The sequence below is a fragment of the Dermacentor andersoni genome, chromosome 6, assembly GCF_023375885.2.
Source record: "Dermacentor andersoni chromosome 6, qqDerAnde1_hic_scaffold, whole genome shotgun sequence".
Lineage (NCBI taxonomy): Eukaryota > Metazoa > Arthropoda > Arachnida > Ixodida > Ixodidae > Dermacentor > Dermacentor andersoni.
Genome location: NC_092819.1, coordinates 162,035,202 through 162,050,414, shown reverse-complemented (window position 1 = coordinate 162,050,414; position 15,213 = coordinate 162,035,202). Strand labels below are relative to the sequence as shown.

The following is a 15,213-nucleotide window of genomic DNA, read 5'->3' as shown; positions in this document are numbered from 1 at the left end:
ATTGCCAAAAAGTGAGGGGAAGAAACACACCCTTACGACACAACGGATGATGCAATCTGTACGTCCCCCCAAAATTAAACACAACCTATTCTTATAATAAAACGCAGTGCACTTATTCAAATAATAAGAGCAGTTTAAGACCGTAAAGCATAGAAGCAAGAAAAGATTCACGTAAATAAAAAAAACTTTTTTGTCGCCGTAAGCTGCAGAAGTATAAGAGGTCCTCAGCACTTTTTTTTTTACGTTCAAAGTTTCCGTACTGGCAGATTCACTACTAACAATAGCACTTCATGCTATTCTGCAATCGTTCTGCGAACATAACCTTATTCTAAGAAGAGTAGGGACTGTAAAGAATTGCCTCTGAGAGCTGAACATACAATATTTTTCTTTTGTGAAATGTTTAATTGTTTCCTCTTTATGTACCGAATGCTCCTGACGTTAGAAAAATACTCAGTGAAAATAAACAATTATGCTAACACGATCGAAGATGACTGGTTAAATAAGCAAAGGTTCTCGTTGTTCAGACGTCTTGGCCGCCTCTCGCCGCTGTCCGGATTCTCATCTTTTGGATATATTACCTTCACATGTGACAGTGCCCTGAAATGCACGAACACAGAGTGTCAGTGTAACAGACGTAACTCCGCATAGCAGTGTAACATGGCATTTAACAGAACTAAATGCTATGTACCAGAACACATGATTAGTGCTATTGTTAACTACACGCAAGCAGTAGTCGAAGCTCTTCTTCCATAGCATTTCTGTGAGAGTTAACTTCAGGATAACGCGCATGTAGGTCTTCGTTCTGCGCTAAGTCTGGTAGTGCATGACCAGAGAGCAAAAAGCAAATGCCCCCCCCCCCCCCCCGCCCCCCTGCGTGACCCACATGACCCACCCAACCAAGAATTTAGCCGCCTCAAAGATCTGTGCGCTACAGTCGGCTGGAACCGGCCAAGCAGATGCACCAAAACTTGACGTGATAGGCAAGGAAAGATGATCTAAGACGTAATTGTGCTGTTCAAGGCATATACGCATTGCAGCACGGAGATTTATAATTTCTTTACTTAGTTACATTGCAAAGTGGTTTAATTAACAAGCCAGAGCGTAGCACAATACACAGGCAAGTATGTTGATCAAGCGTCGGGCTCCTAGCACGCGAGCTCTGTTCTCGAATGAGGCGTTGACTATGCGCCTGAAGCACACGCCTGTATTCTTCGCTACTACTTCCCCACGGAGAAGACACCATCCTGGCGATTCAAGGTGAGGGGAGGACGACCGGGTCGTAGTAAGGTTTGAGTCGCTGCACGTGCACCGTCTCACTTCCATGGCGCCTTAAGTCAGCGGACAGCGTGAGAGGCTCGACAACGTAACTTACAGGAGAAGTCTGGAGCACGACGCGTAAGGAGCGTGGTACTTGGCTGGGAGTTTACAGGAAAGACGGGGGGTGGTAGACGATATCCAGATCCAGACTAGACACTCTGTCTGATAGGAGCTGGTGGGTCGGTCTTCATCGCGACGGAACTTTTCCTGCCATTTGGTCTTCAATTGTAAAAGAGAGGGCTAGCTGGCGGCATTCCTCGGCATATCTGGGAGCTTCAGACAGTGGCGTGCACTCCGATGGGTCATGTCGGTAAGGGAGAATCGTGTCGAAGGTGCAGGAAGGTTTACGGCTGTACACGAGGAAGAATGGGGAAAAGCCTGTCATGGCCTGTGAAGCGGGGTTGTATGCTTAGGTCACATATGGTAAAACGAGGCCCCAGTTGGTGTGGTCGGACGCAATGTACATCGATAGCATATCGCCCAAAGTGCCATTGAATCGCTCAGTCAGGCCGTTAGGCTCCGGGTGATAGGCAGTAGTGGTGCGATGGAGAGTACGGCATGCAGTAAGGAGTGAGTTAACAACCTCGGAAAGGAAGACACATACTCTGTCACTGAGAAATTCCCGGGGCCCACCATGGCCAAGTACGAAGTGTTGCAAGAGGAAGGCCGCTACGTCATGCGCTGTGGTGGCTGGTAGAGCAGCTGTTTCTGCATAACGCGTAAGCTTATCTACGGCTACAGCAATCCTGCGATTCCCAGCAGATGTCCAATGCAGAGGGCCGTAGAGGTCCAAGCCGACGCGTTCGAATGGTTGATAAGGGCACGGCATCGGCTGCAAGGGACCACAAAGCCGGTGAGCAGGCGACTTGCGGCGTTGGCATTCTGAACATGACCGGGTGTATGTTTGAAGAAAACTGTATGTCCCAAGCCGATACGCTGGCGTACGTTTTGAAAAGGCCAGCGTGGGCGCATTGTGGGTCTGCATGGAAAGCGGAGCACACATCTGCGCGGAGGTGACGAGGGACGACGAACAACCACTTGCTATTGTTTCAAGCGTAGTTGCCGCCATACAGCAGTCCATCCCGTACGGTAAAGTGAGAAGCTTGACGATGGAGAGCGCGAGAAGGTCGAGTCAATCGGGAGTCACATAGGCCATCCAAAAGAGACGCAATCCACGGATCTTTGCGCTGCTCCACAGCCATATCGATGAGCGCTGGTGACGAAAACACGTAGTCGATGTCAGCAAGGCAATTCGTGTCAGTTGACGTGGGTTAGCGAGAGAAAGCGTCGGCGTCGGTGTGTTGGCGGCCAGAGCGATAGACAACGCGCCTGTCGAAGTCTTGTAACTGGAGAACCCAGCGGGCATGGCGGCCTTATGGGCCTTCCAGTTTCGACAGCTAACACTGGTGGCTGTCGACAACGCTATAAATCGTCTGTAATGACATCGAAGGGACGTCCGTGCAGGTATGGTAGAAATTTTCCAAAGGCATAAATGATTGCTGAGCACTTCTTTTCAGTTGCAGAGTAATTACATTCGGCCTTGGTTAGTGTCCTGCTTGCGTAAGCTACCACGTAGTCACCGTATCCAGTTTTGCGCTGAGCGAGGACAGCACCAAGCGCTACGCCGCTGACGTACGTGTGAACTACGGTGGGAGCCATGCGGTCGAAATGGCGCAGTACAGGCGGCGATGTGAGCAAACGGCGCAATCTTGTAAACACGTAGTCACAAGATGGCGACCAGGTGGAAAGGCCGGTGTCGCCTCGAAGAAGCTGAGTTAAGGGAGCAATGACGGAAGCAAAATCCCTGATAGAATGACGAAAGTACGAGCAGAGCCCGATGAAGCTTCAATGTTGCTTCAGGGTCGTCGGCTTGGGGAAATCGGTGGCAGTGCGAAGCTTAGAAGCATCAGGTAAAATGCCGTCTTTGGAAACCACGTGTCTGAGTATCGTTAGCTGTTTGGCTCCAAAGCGACATTTCTTTATATTGAGTTGGAGGCCTGCGTTAGTTAAGCACTGCAAGACCTGCTCTAGAAGGCACACATGAGAGGCGAACTCAGGAGAAAAACGACTACGTCATCAAGGTCACATAAGCACGTCTTCCATTTTAGACCACGGAGGAGATAGTCCATCATCCGTTCAAAAGTAGCAGGAACATTGCCAAGACCAAGAGGCATAACTTTACATTCATACAGGCCGTCTCATGGTACAAAAGCTGTTTCTGGGCAACTGGCTGGTGCCATGGCCACTTGCCATTAGCCGGAACGTAAGTCGAGTGAGGAAAATTTCTGCGCCTTGCAAATAATCGAGGGCTTCGTCAATGCGCGGCAAAGGATATACGTCTCTGCGCGTTATCTTGTTAGAACGATGGTAGTCTATGCAAAACCGGCTGGACCCATCCTTCTTATTCACAAGGACTAGACGGGACTGTTAGAAGGTTGAACAACTCCGCACTGAAGCATATTGCTGACTTGGGATTCTATGACGTAAAACTATTCCAATATGTTTTTATTCCAGTATCCTGATGTCAAATTTGCGGAACCGCCGACGCAAGCATCGGGCGGTGGCCCGCAAGTTTGTCTGCACAGACCAATAAAACAATTTCAACGATTATATAAGCCTATTTTCTTTCAAAAACAATTAAGATTGCCTACACTGAACGGCTTGTGTTATCTGATTAGCTGACGAAAGGCGAGGAGCACGATTAAGTGGAGAGGGATTCAATGGGGCCGAACCAGCGCACTGAAAATCGATAACCGGATGAAGAGGGTGGTGCCAGTGCCTGTGATTGGACCGCGTTCCCTCACTTATCTTGCTGTAGCTGGTCGAAAATTGTGACGGCATGCAGCGGAAGGTTAAGAATGCCTGTAAACGGATCCTCAGCAAAAAATAGTTGGCAGAACGAGGTTGTAAACATGCCAAAATTGCTCGTAAACGTTACACGCCCACGCAAAAAGCTTTACTGTATGCAAATAAAGCCATGCTCTCCGGCAAGTGCGAGTAGCCAGTGAATGAGCCATCAGCGGCGGCCATATTTTATTCCTCTCGGAACGGGGCAGCCCGGGGCTATTCAGAAAAAAACTCAGTTTTGTTCGGCATATTATTGCCTCTCTAATGCGTACACGTCACTTTGACGTGGTGAGTTCTCGCGGTTTTGTGACGTCGTATGACAGGCAGGTCAAGCGGGTGTGGTTCACAAAAGTTTTTGACCAATGGCGGAGGGCTTACTGCCGAATTTGAATAGAAAAGTTTGGAATAGGTTTACGTTATAGCGCTCATGGTCTTCAATAGCGCGGTGCTGTGTGCGTGACACGCGATAAGGTCGCTGGCGCAGTGGGGCCTAGGCGCCCGTATCGATCTCGTGATACAGAGTCGATGTGCGATCTGAAGTCGCTTGGTGACAATAGAATGTAGACGAGTACTTGCGCTGCAAATGTAAGGCGGTTTAATTAACCAGCTAGAACGTTGCACGATACACAGACAGGTTTGTTTATCAACCGTCGGACACGGAACGCGCGAGATCTGTTCTCAAGTGAGGCGTTGACGTTGCGCTGTCTTCTTCGCTAAAATTTATGTAATTATTTATTTATTATTCACAACAGCAACCGCAGCTTCCTTACACAGATACGTCACGAAAAATACGCACTGCATCATACAGATTAGTTTCAATACCATTTATAGGTAGCATTCGTTGAATATAAACACATTTAAAACACCTTTGCATGCAAGATACTCACGATGTCACTATTACCGAAACGTAGATAAAAGAACACTGCATATAAGCGGTACGATTTATAACTCTGCAAGAAAAACTTCCTTAAAATTCTTTTTTATATGTAATTGGCCAAGCGCCACATTCTAGTATATGGAGTATTATACGGTACTGGTTTAGGGGATTTGGTATGTCAGAGGATAGTAACTGAGCACTGTAATTACAGGGCCTTCTCTCCTTAGATGTTTCCTTAGTTTGTTGTAGCCAGTTTAATGCCGCATATCTTTTAAAACAGAGTCTTGCTTGTGCGGCTATGACGTGGAATTCTTATGGATAAATAGTACTTATATACAGTTGCTTTTTTGGTAACATCTGATCTTAATGCTTTTGAAATAAGGACTGATAATTCAATACATTTGAAGGTTGCCACTGGTTCGTATCACATCATTCTGTAGGGTAAACAAAGGTAGGTTTGTTTACGTCGGTCAGTAACGATATGAACAAGGAGTATGTTTGGCGTCAATGCACGAGTGCCTAATAAATTTGGCGTTTAGCAGTTAAAGAAAGAGAATGTCTTAATCAGTTTAGTGGCATTGGTTAGTGGCATTGAGAAAACTGAGGATTAGGTTGGGTATGAAAGAAACTCGTTTTGCGTTGCATACCAAACAGTTCGTTTTACGTATTTTTGGTGAAAGTTTGTTTGCTAATAGCAATTTGTTTACTTTCTCCAACCATGCATTGACTATAATATTCAATTTACATAAATCCACATCTGCAAAAAAGATGTTTGTGTCGTCTGCGTATAAAATCATATTGGTGCGACTTGAAATGTTTACAATATCGTGTATGTAAAGTAGGAATAGAACTGGCCCAAGAACAGACCGTTCGGGACACCATACTTAGTTATTTTTCCGTTTCGATAGTAATCCATTTACTGCTGTATATTGTAGCCTAGAGGTTAGTTGACTTTTGTTTAGTCTCCAGGCTATAATTCGAATGCCGTAGGAAGGAACTTTCCGCAAGAGGAGATCATGTTGTACGCAGTCAAGCTAATTGCTGAAGTCCAAAACTATTCAAAGGGTATAAATATCTTTCGGAGGCAGTATGTACAATTGCTTACTTGTTGTACAGCAAGTCATATTCTTCTCTTGCAATCGTATTTTATGCTGTTAAATAACCTGTAAATTTCTTATTTTTTGAAAATTCTTAAAGACAGAAGATCAGCCTGCAATCCTTGAGATCATCAAATGACCCTCCTGCCTTCGCTACAGTTACATTGGCTAACTTCATTTTCTCAGGAAACACCACTATTCTAAGTATTAGGTCACATATGTGCGTTAGACGTGTAAGCACGTAATAAATGGCAGCCTTTAGCGGCTTCGCTGCAACGCCATCTGTTCCACCAGCGCACCTTTCCCTTAAACATGGTATTAGGTCATGCAAGTCATGCGGGTCATTGGGAGAAAGCAATATACTTGATGAACAATGTGTAGCTCTATAGCGATCACACAGAACTTGTGTGTTGTCATTCAAGCAAGAGCCTGCGGTAGGAAAGTGTTTGCTAAACCTGTCTGTGATATCATTGCCGGTCATAGCAGGCTTCTGAAGTAAAATCGTCTTGGTAGAGTGCTTCTTATTTCTCATCTCATTTATTGCTTCCCATAGAAGGTGAAAATCGCCCGAGTAATGAAGGAACTTGTGTCTATAGTAAGTTCAGTTAACATTTTTGATGTGTTAGCTTATGGCACGCTATTTCTTGTTTCTTTTTTTATACGCGCAGTACCATCTTGTTATTGAAATTTAAGAATACTTGGAATAGATTATTGTCGTAAATCATTCTCATACAGTTCAGTGCGTATCCCGGTCTTTGCAGGTTTCTTTATAAACTTCTTGTTCGGATGCGACTGTGCGTATGTTCCTGGCGCTCCGATTCTTTTCGATTTATTGCGCGCTGTTCACGTTTCACCTTCTTCCCCGTCGCATTGGCCATACGTCGAGACAAGCCTCGAAAAAAAAATGCATTGCTTCTTAGCCGTTTTACGCCCGCTTTTTCGCATCAGGGTACGGCCTTGTTAAGCCTAATGCATGACCACGCGGCATCGACGGCCCAGCCCAGGGCATCAAAGCTACCGCCATCTGCCGACCGTGAACCACAACACCCGGGACAATCAGCTTTGACGGCGCCGGCCCAAGACTGCAGCGAAGACGCGGCTGCGTAATGCCGCGTTCAGACTACGTGCGTTACGTACGGATCGTTCGCACGGATCATAAGCGTAAACCCAAAAAGCGCAACTAGTTTGTTCACACTACTGTTGCATTGAGCGCAAAGTACGCAACAATCGCAACCAGCCTGGGTGTAAATGTTGGAGTACCCGCTACTTTTACGACAGGCACAGATACGACTGTTACGACGCCGCCAATGCACGAAGCAGGTTCGGTTTGCTTCTTCCGGCCACGGAGCTTCCGGCCTCCCCAGATTCCGCGTTTTCATCCGGTGACCGTCATCCCAGCAATCCGATGTATCACCGTTGTTTTGCGTGTCTATGCGGTTTGACGGTCTTATTGCGCTGTGCGTGCTCGTGGCTGGTGATGATACTAGCTTCGGAAGCCTCTGCGTGACCGCCATCCTAGCCATCCGGCGTTGCAGCGCTGTTCCTTGCTGCTGCTGCCGACGCCTTCTGCGTTTTCCCGGGTTTGCGCCGAACGCGCGCCGTGTCCCTGAGTGCAGTGCGGTTTTCCGGTCTCATTGTGTTGTGTACACTGCCCGTGCCTAGTGATGATACTAAGTGCGGAAGCTTCTTTGCTGTGCAGCGATGAATTACAAATTAAAGAAGTGCGACAGAGGCCGATACTCTATGACCCGCGCCTGAAAACTTCGGGCTTGAAGATCCTCGACCTGCGCTAACAGCCGCTTGCTGATCGGCGCCATGTTGAAAAATGTGAAACGCTGCTGCCCCAGAACGGTGATTGGCCAGTCATAAGAAACATATCTTATCGAAAGGCTCAATGTGAACACAGGCGGTTGCTAGCTGCGTAAACAGTCGTTCCAGCAGTTGCGCAAATTGCAATAAATACGCAACTTATATCGGATGCGACTGTAGTCTGAATGCGGCATAATGCGCCGAAGGCGTTCCAGGAGCGTAGACCACCGGAGCGTAAACCACGCTCTGCTGGAACCTGTGAACAAGGCTTGCGAGCACGCTACCGCTGACCAACGACATAGACGCGCACAATAAAAACGAAAGAACAGACTTAAACTGAGCGAAAGCAGCCACAACCGCCACCGTCGTGACAGGGGCTGCTCTTCGAAAGCGTCAATGACGGCTATCGCGGTACGGAAATGACCGCGGCACGACGCTTTCGTTTCATCTTTCTACGAAGAGCTGTACACGCCGTCCCACCACGAAGACGACATGTAAACGCAATCAGCGCGGACATTCTCAGGCCGACAATTTGATGTGACAACGCCGCTACAAATAGAGTCTGTTCTGCCCGCGTATCAAGAATGGTTTTCCTGCGCATTCTTAGCTGAGAAACAAGAGAAGTTGAGACTCCGTAGTCTTCTCACCGGACGCGTTCGGCGATGGCGGCGACAGACGGGCGTGGAAAGCGCAACAGCGTAAGCGTGACCAAACATGGCCAGATAAGTAAACACCGCCGCACACTTTGGTGCTAGTCGTGAAACAACGGTTCAACCTGGTGCTAAAGACTACCAAGCCCGCACTTCCACCGCAACTTCGCGACAGCTATATCCGCTGTCGCCAACACGATATCTTTGACGCACAATACCTTTGCCATTGCGAAAGATGCTGCAAACGATTTCTTGAACGCTACGCACTGTCAATACAAGTAAAATATGTATTTTTCTTTTCATAAAAGAATACACTCGTATGTCCGAAAAAGTGTGTCCGAAATAACTGGTATCAATGCTTCCATGTTTCTTGCCTGTTTAATAAGCAAAGAAAGTATCACACTAACTTTAAAACTGTATTAGTTCGAAACCAGCAATGCACTGGATGCCGCTGATATGAAAAGCCTATAGGCCTGAATGAACAGATCGAGGACAAATATTTTGATGAAACTTTGCCTATAAAGAACCCTGTTTACATTTTTGTACATATGTAACTACCAGGGGAAAATCTCAATGACCCTCTCCTTTGTTTCAATGCATTGCGTAGGAGCTGCTTTCACCGATCGTGTATTGTCATTGCACCGAAATTATAGTCGCAAAAGAGAGCACATATCAAAAGCAGGCGTTCCGCAAAACATACGAGGGCGAGTTGAATGAATGTGAGCCAATGTGAATATATGACATATGGGTTAGTTTATTTAAAACTAGTCTCCAAGAGCATTTAGGCATTTGTCCGACTTAGTAGAGTCGCATCGTTTCTGTCTCATAAAACTCCTTGGGCTGCTGCTTCAAAAAATCTGTAACTGATTCCTTTGCGCCATCGTCCGACACGAATCTGGTTCCTTTGACTTTTTTTTTTTCAATTTGCCCAAAAAGAGGAATTCGCAAGGCGACAGGTCTAGGCTGTATGGCGGATGCTGCACCGTTTCCCACGTGAATTTTGCTAGTTAGGTAATAACCACATCAGCGACGTGGACACGGGCATTGTTGTGAAGCAAATGACCCCATTCCTCAATTTTTCAGGTCGTTTTTTCTTGTTTCCATGCGCAGCCGATCCGGCGTTTCACAATATCGGAAACGATTGATAGTTTCTCCAGCATTAACAAATTCTATCAGTAATGACCCCTAATGATCGAAAAAGAAAGTCAACAACACCTTTCCGGTGGAAACGACAGCCTTTGCTTTCTTTAGGGGTGTCGATTTCGAACGTTTCCACTGTAAGATTTGCCATCGTGTTTCAGGCTCATAATATTGGCACCATGATTTGTTCCTAGTCACAACTGCAGACAAGAAGTCGTCACCTTCACTGTGATACCAGATCAGATGAGTCAAGGCAGCGCCGAATTCCTCCGTCTTCTGGCGGAGGTTCAAAATCTTGGGCATCCATCGCGCACACAAGAGCCGATAACTGAGATGTTAATGAATCATGGTGCGAACCGAAGCGTGACTTAAGTTCAGACGCTCTGCCAGTTCATCGATGCTTATCCACGGTTCTTATTTAATCAGCTCATCAACCTTTGCAATTGTGTTGGGCGTGATTGCACGGTGGCTTTGGTTCAACCTTGGATTGTCGTTTCAACTTTCACTATCTTCTTTGAACCGGTTGCTTTAAAGCTTCACAGTGGCCAATAAAATTCAATGTTCAACGTACACGGCAGCCATATGGCGACCAATTTCTTTTTGGGAAACACGTTCAGCTGTCGAAAACCTCACTACATCACGTTGTTCAACTGTTGCAGTGTCCATTAGGTTATGCAACCATTTCAACCCAGTGTATAAGAGCATTAGGCTTTATCTTCACACCTGCGTGTCGCTTTTGTAAATGAGAGATGCATGTAGTCTACGCGCGTGCTTCGCAGATAATGAACAGAACCATCATTGCGCGGGGTTGGTTGGCTCACTCCCATTTCACTCGCCCTCGTACGTTAGAAATGCGAAGATACAGCTTGATAAAGGGCCAAAAAGTGTCACTGGAAACAAAGTTCACTGCACGTATACGTAAAACCTCGCAATAAGATATCTAAATATACGTATAAGTCTCCAATGAATCTACGTATCAAAGAAAAAGTGGCGGCATATAATTCGTCAAGCAAGGCAAATAAACATGTGGCGCAGTCACAGAGCGACAGATCCTCGAACCCTAAGGCACGCCGCTCCTCCCATCACACCCCCCGACGTATCGCACGCGACGGAAGGCAGCACGCTTCCTCACCGCTTTTCTCCCTTGCGTACACACGGCTGAGCCACCACCGTCGGCCTCACCCATGCCACCCCTCCCCACCCTTTCACTTATACATAGAGCTTGCGTAGCGCACTGACGATGTTATCGCCCTTGCACTTTATACGGAACATGAGGGCGACGGTGGCGGCAGGAATACGCTTGGAGTGTCCATGTAATTGCTATCGCAATAATTTTATAATATCCGGCAACTGAAACGACCCGTGGCCCATTACTTTCCGCAAAAGAAGAACTAAAAGATCGGTCTTTCACCACACGACCGTTTGCTGCGCTGCAACAATGCCTTTTTTCTGTGTGTGGGTCGGGGCAGCGAAATGAAAAAAAAAACGCAGAAGAAAGCATGTTGGCCAGAATCGAATGCTTACATTGGGCACCTAATGTGGCTGCCTAATGATATCTAAGACAACGTGAGACGTTTGGTCCACAGACAACCATACGCATCGTACTCCGGCGAGACAAGACTCCGGAGAGGTTGCGCTCAAGCGAACGCGTTCCAATACGTCGAGTCCCCAAGCAATGGCGGCGAGCGACCATTGTTTCTTTTTCTCATCTGCTAGCCAGAAGGCATCAACAACTTTGCCAGGCAAAAATCCACTCGGCCATGGATAAACGAACGCGCACCGAAGTGTGCCGCGCAGTGGTCGGGACAACACGAGAAAAACGCATGCGCTCTGGCTGGTTCCAGCAGATTGCGCGTAGTGATAACAAGAAAATTCAAGAAGCTCAATGTGTCGTCGCGAATAAAAGTCAAAGTAGAAAAAAAGAAGAACGTAGTTACCTTTTCTGAGATGGATGTCATGAGATGGATGCTTTGGCACAGGTGAATAAAATATTATTTTTCTCTGTGACATGACGGCACAAATGACCCACCACTACGCTTCGCCTGATCGGACCGCGCAGCGTGCTTTGTCAACTTGTGTGATTGTGTGTTAATTTGCCTTGTCTTGTTGTATGTTCCTATGTGCGACATTAGCAAAATCGACGCACCTATGGCGTCAAATGTTTTTAACGACATTAGACCCACAAAGTTCGGAATTGAAAATATAAAGCACGACTTGAGAAATGTCAGTGCACCTTGCACATCGAAAGTTTATGAGAACTTTACACCCATAAAGTCTCAGAGTTGAAATCCATGCGCTACGTAGATTCCGTGACCTGCGCGAGATGCCCGACGAGCCTGCTCGCCATCAAAACGACCTTGAAACTCTGTGCTCTGGTGGGCCTCCTTGCGTTATGTGACTCCAGGCGCATGGGCTTTGCCGCGAAATCCAGCCAGTGTTCGCAATCTACGCGCTGAAATGTTTTTTCAAGCCTAAAAAAGACATTCTCTGTAAAATCCAGAATGATTTCCGGGCCGGGGGTTGTATTGGTCGGCTGTGCATGGACAGCCCGAAAAAAAATTCGGCAGGGACTGAAGCCCCATAAGACTTCAGGTAAGAGCTCATGCTCCACCTCAAGATATGCACATCTCAGTCTTCAGGATGAGCAAAACCGAGCACAGTTGACGTACGCACCGAATGGCCGCCGAATTGCGACCGTGTGTGATTTCGACCTCGCACTGCAGTATCTAGGAAATACGCCACGCGTCTGATTCAGGCATGGTGGATGAAGCACTGCTCATTCTTCAATCGAAGGACTGGTCTGCATAAAGTTCAGTACTCGTTCAAGGCTATAACATGTCAGTGGTAATTCAAACGTCTTGTTAAAAACTGGGTAGCCTGTCAGCCAGCTCTAAAGTGAAGCCGCGAAGATGTTTCTCCGAACCGTCCAAGCCCGACATTTACCGAAAGCCACCGGTAGTGACCGAGAAGGACATCTAGGCCCCGTTCTCACTCTTCAAGCTGCAACCGGCACTTTCTTGCACCAGCGTGCGGAGCGCACAAGACCATGACGCCGTGACGTCAGCGGCCCTGCGGAATTTCGAATACGCGAATAGGCAACTTCACGGTGAGATGACATTAACGCAGTGTGGATCAACGGTGAAACTCCAGCAGGATGAAAGTTTGAATGGCCGGGAGCCAGGGAACAAAGTGTGTTTATTATCAGACAAGGTGTTGCTTATATAAGGACAGGTACAAATATGAGCATGCGCACTTAGTACCGTAAGGGCACGTGTTAACATGACAGTGCGCATACTTACATCTTCCTCCTTTTCGAAGCGAAAACAAAAAGGAAAAAAGAAAATAACAAATTCGCATCTCAGCGACCTAATGCTGCGGTCTGTCTGGCAGGGGGTAACGTTGTGGCGGTCTACGCCGACGGTCACTTCTACGAAGGATGTCCTCAGGTTGTAGCTCTGCCCTGTGGTCAGGCTGGGATATCGACTACGCAGAAACTGTAGCTTCAAGATCCGACACAGGTTGCATTTCTTTGAATGGAACTGAGATGATCCCTAGCGCTCCGCAGCTCTTGTCCGCTGTCTGTAAGTAGGGTGTACGACCAAGGTGTGCCTGCAGGGCCGACAACCACAGCTGGCGACCATTTTCTGCGTATGGTGCCGTACACTGATACTGGAGACCCGCTGCAAAGATGGGGTAGAGGCTTGGCGTTCAGGTTGTAGAAGATCCACTGCTTGTCTTTTATTTCCTGGAGGCGATTGCAAACGGATTGTGGTGGCACAGTCTGCGGTTCGAGGTGCTGGGGGAGAACCGGCAACTGCGTCCTTGTTTGGCGGCCCATAAACCTTTGAACGGGCGACTTGCTCGTCCCTTGGCATGTTTCGCCACTCCATCAGGACGCTGTAAAATTCCAGGGTTGCGAAAGGACACTTAGTTAGCAGTGTTTTCGCCTCCTGCACTGCACGCTCCGCCATGCCGTTACCACGAGGATAGTACGGGCTTGAAGTTACGTGGGCAATTCCAAGCTGCGCAGCAAAAGAGCGGAAGCACGTGCTGTTGAAAGGTGGGCCGTTATCACTGCACAGCTTTGCTGGGATTCAATGAGTCGCGAAGACGAGCATGCACACATTATTTACCGCTGTCGCTGTTGTCTGACGTAGCTTTTGAACCTCGAAAAAGAACGCGTAGAAATCCACGAACCCTCACAACATTGCTGCTGACCAGCAGGCACACTGCCCTCCTAATCCTGATCTTCCGCCTATTCCCCTCCCACCTCAACCCATTAACTCGCTCCGAGCCCGTGAGTGAGTGAGTGAGTGAAACAACTTTATTTGGTCCACTATAGACGTAAGCAAACTCCACGTCACCTGGCTAGGCCCACTTGGGGACCATCAGGTGAAACCTGACGGCCCTCTCGCGAGCCCTCTGGACTGCCAGGATTTGAGAGGTCTGATCCTGGGCCCTAATTAGCCTCATCATTTCCTCTTGAGTGATAAAGGGACCGGCAGAGGCGCAGCCCCACAGGGCATGTTCGAAGTCCGCATAATCACCACACAAAGGGCAGTTCGGGCTTGGGAACCATTCGGGGTACATAGTGTGCAGCGCCAAGGGGCTCGGGTAAGTGCTTGTTTGCAGAAGTATGAGAGTGACTGCCTGGGCCCTGCACAGCGAGGAGTGCGGCAAAGGTAGGAGTCTTCTTGACAGATAATTGTATTTGCAGATTGCGTTGTAGGAGCAGAGAGCCTCGGGTCGCCCAGGAGAGGACGCGTTGCCCCAGCGCAGGGTCAGTCAAACCTCGTGCAGCTGAGTGCGCCTCCTCGTTGGGGTTGATCGAGGCACCCTCAATGGTTCCAAGGTGCGCAGGGAACCAGGCCAAAGAGTGATGCTTCATGTCTTCGGCACTTTGAGTGATGTAGGGCCTGGGGAGCCACCCTTCCCATCTGAAAGGCCCTGACAGCGGCCTTGGAATCCGAATAAATCGTGTCATGTACACTGTCCGTCAATGCAAGAGCAATAGCAACCTGCTCTTCAACGCTGGAATTAGAAGTGCGGATGGTAGCGCAGCTAAGGATTTTGGAATCGCAGTCGGTGACCACTAAGCAGAAGGTCTCTTCTTGAACGTACGAAGCAGCGTCTACGAAGCATGTTCGGTCCTTGTTCAAGCGGGCACTGGCGAGCAGAGCTTTACCCCTGGCTCGTCTTCGTCCTTCGTTGTAGGTGGGATGCATATTTCGTGGCATCCGGCGTATGTAAATGTTGGATCTTACGTCGCAGGGCAGCTTCACAGCGTCCAGACTGACGACCGTGGGGTTACGTCCCGGCTTGCCAAGTATGGCTCGGCCCGCTGGGGTACCGGAGAGTCTGACAAACTGGGAAAATTCTTGAGCTTCAACGATTTCTTCGAACGTGTTGTGAATTCCCAAATTGAGGAGGTCTTGTGTGTGCGTTCGGATGGGAAGGCCGAGGGCAAGCTTGAAGA

General features: G+C 48.1%; 1 protein-coding gene across 1 annotated transcript in view; it reads left to right on the top strand.

Annotated features, from left to right (window-relative positions):
• The window catches only part of LOC140219130 (neprilysin-1-like), a 169,714-nt gene that overhangs the window by 43,835 nt on the left and 110,666 nt on the right, over positions 1-15,213 (top strand). The gene's annotated exons all lie outside the window — the stretch shown is intronic.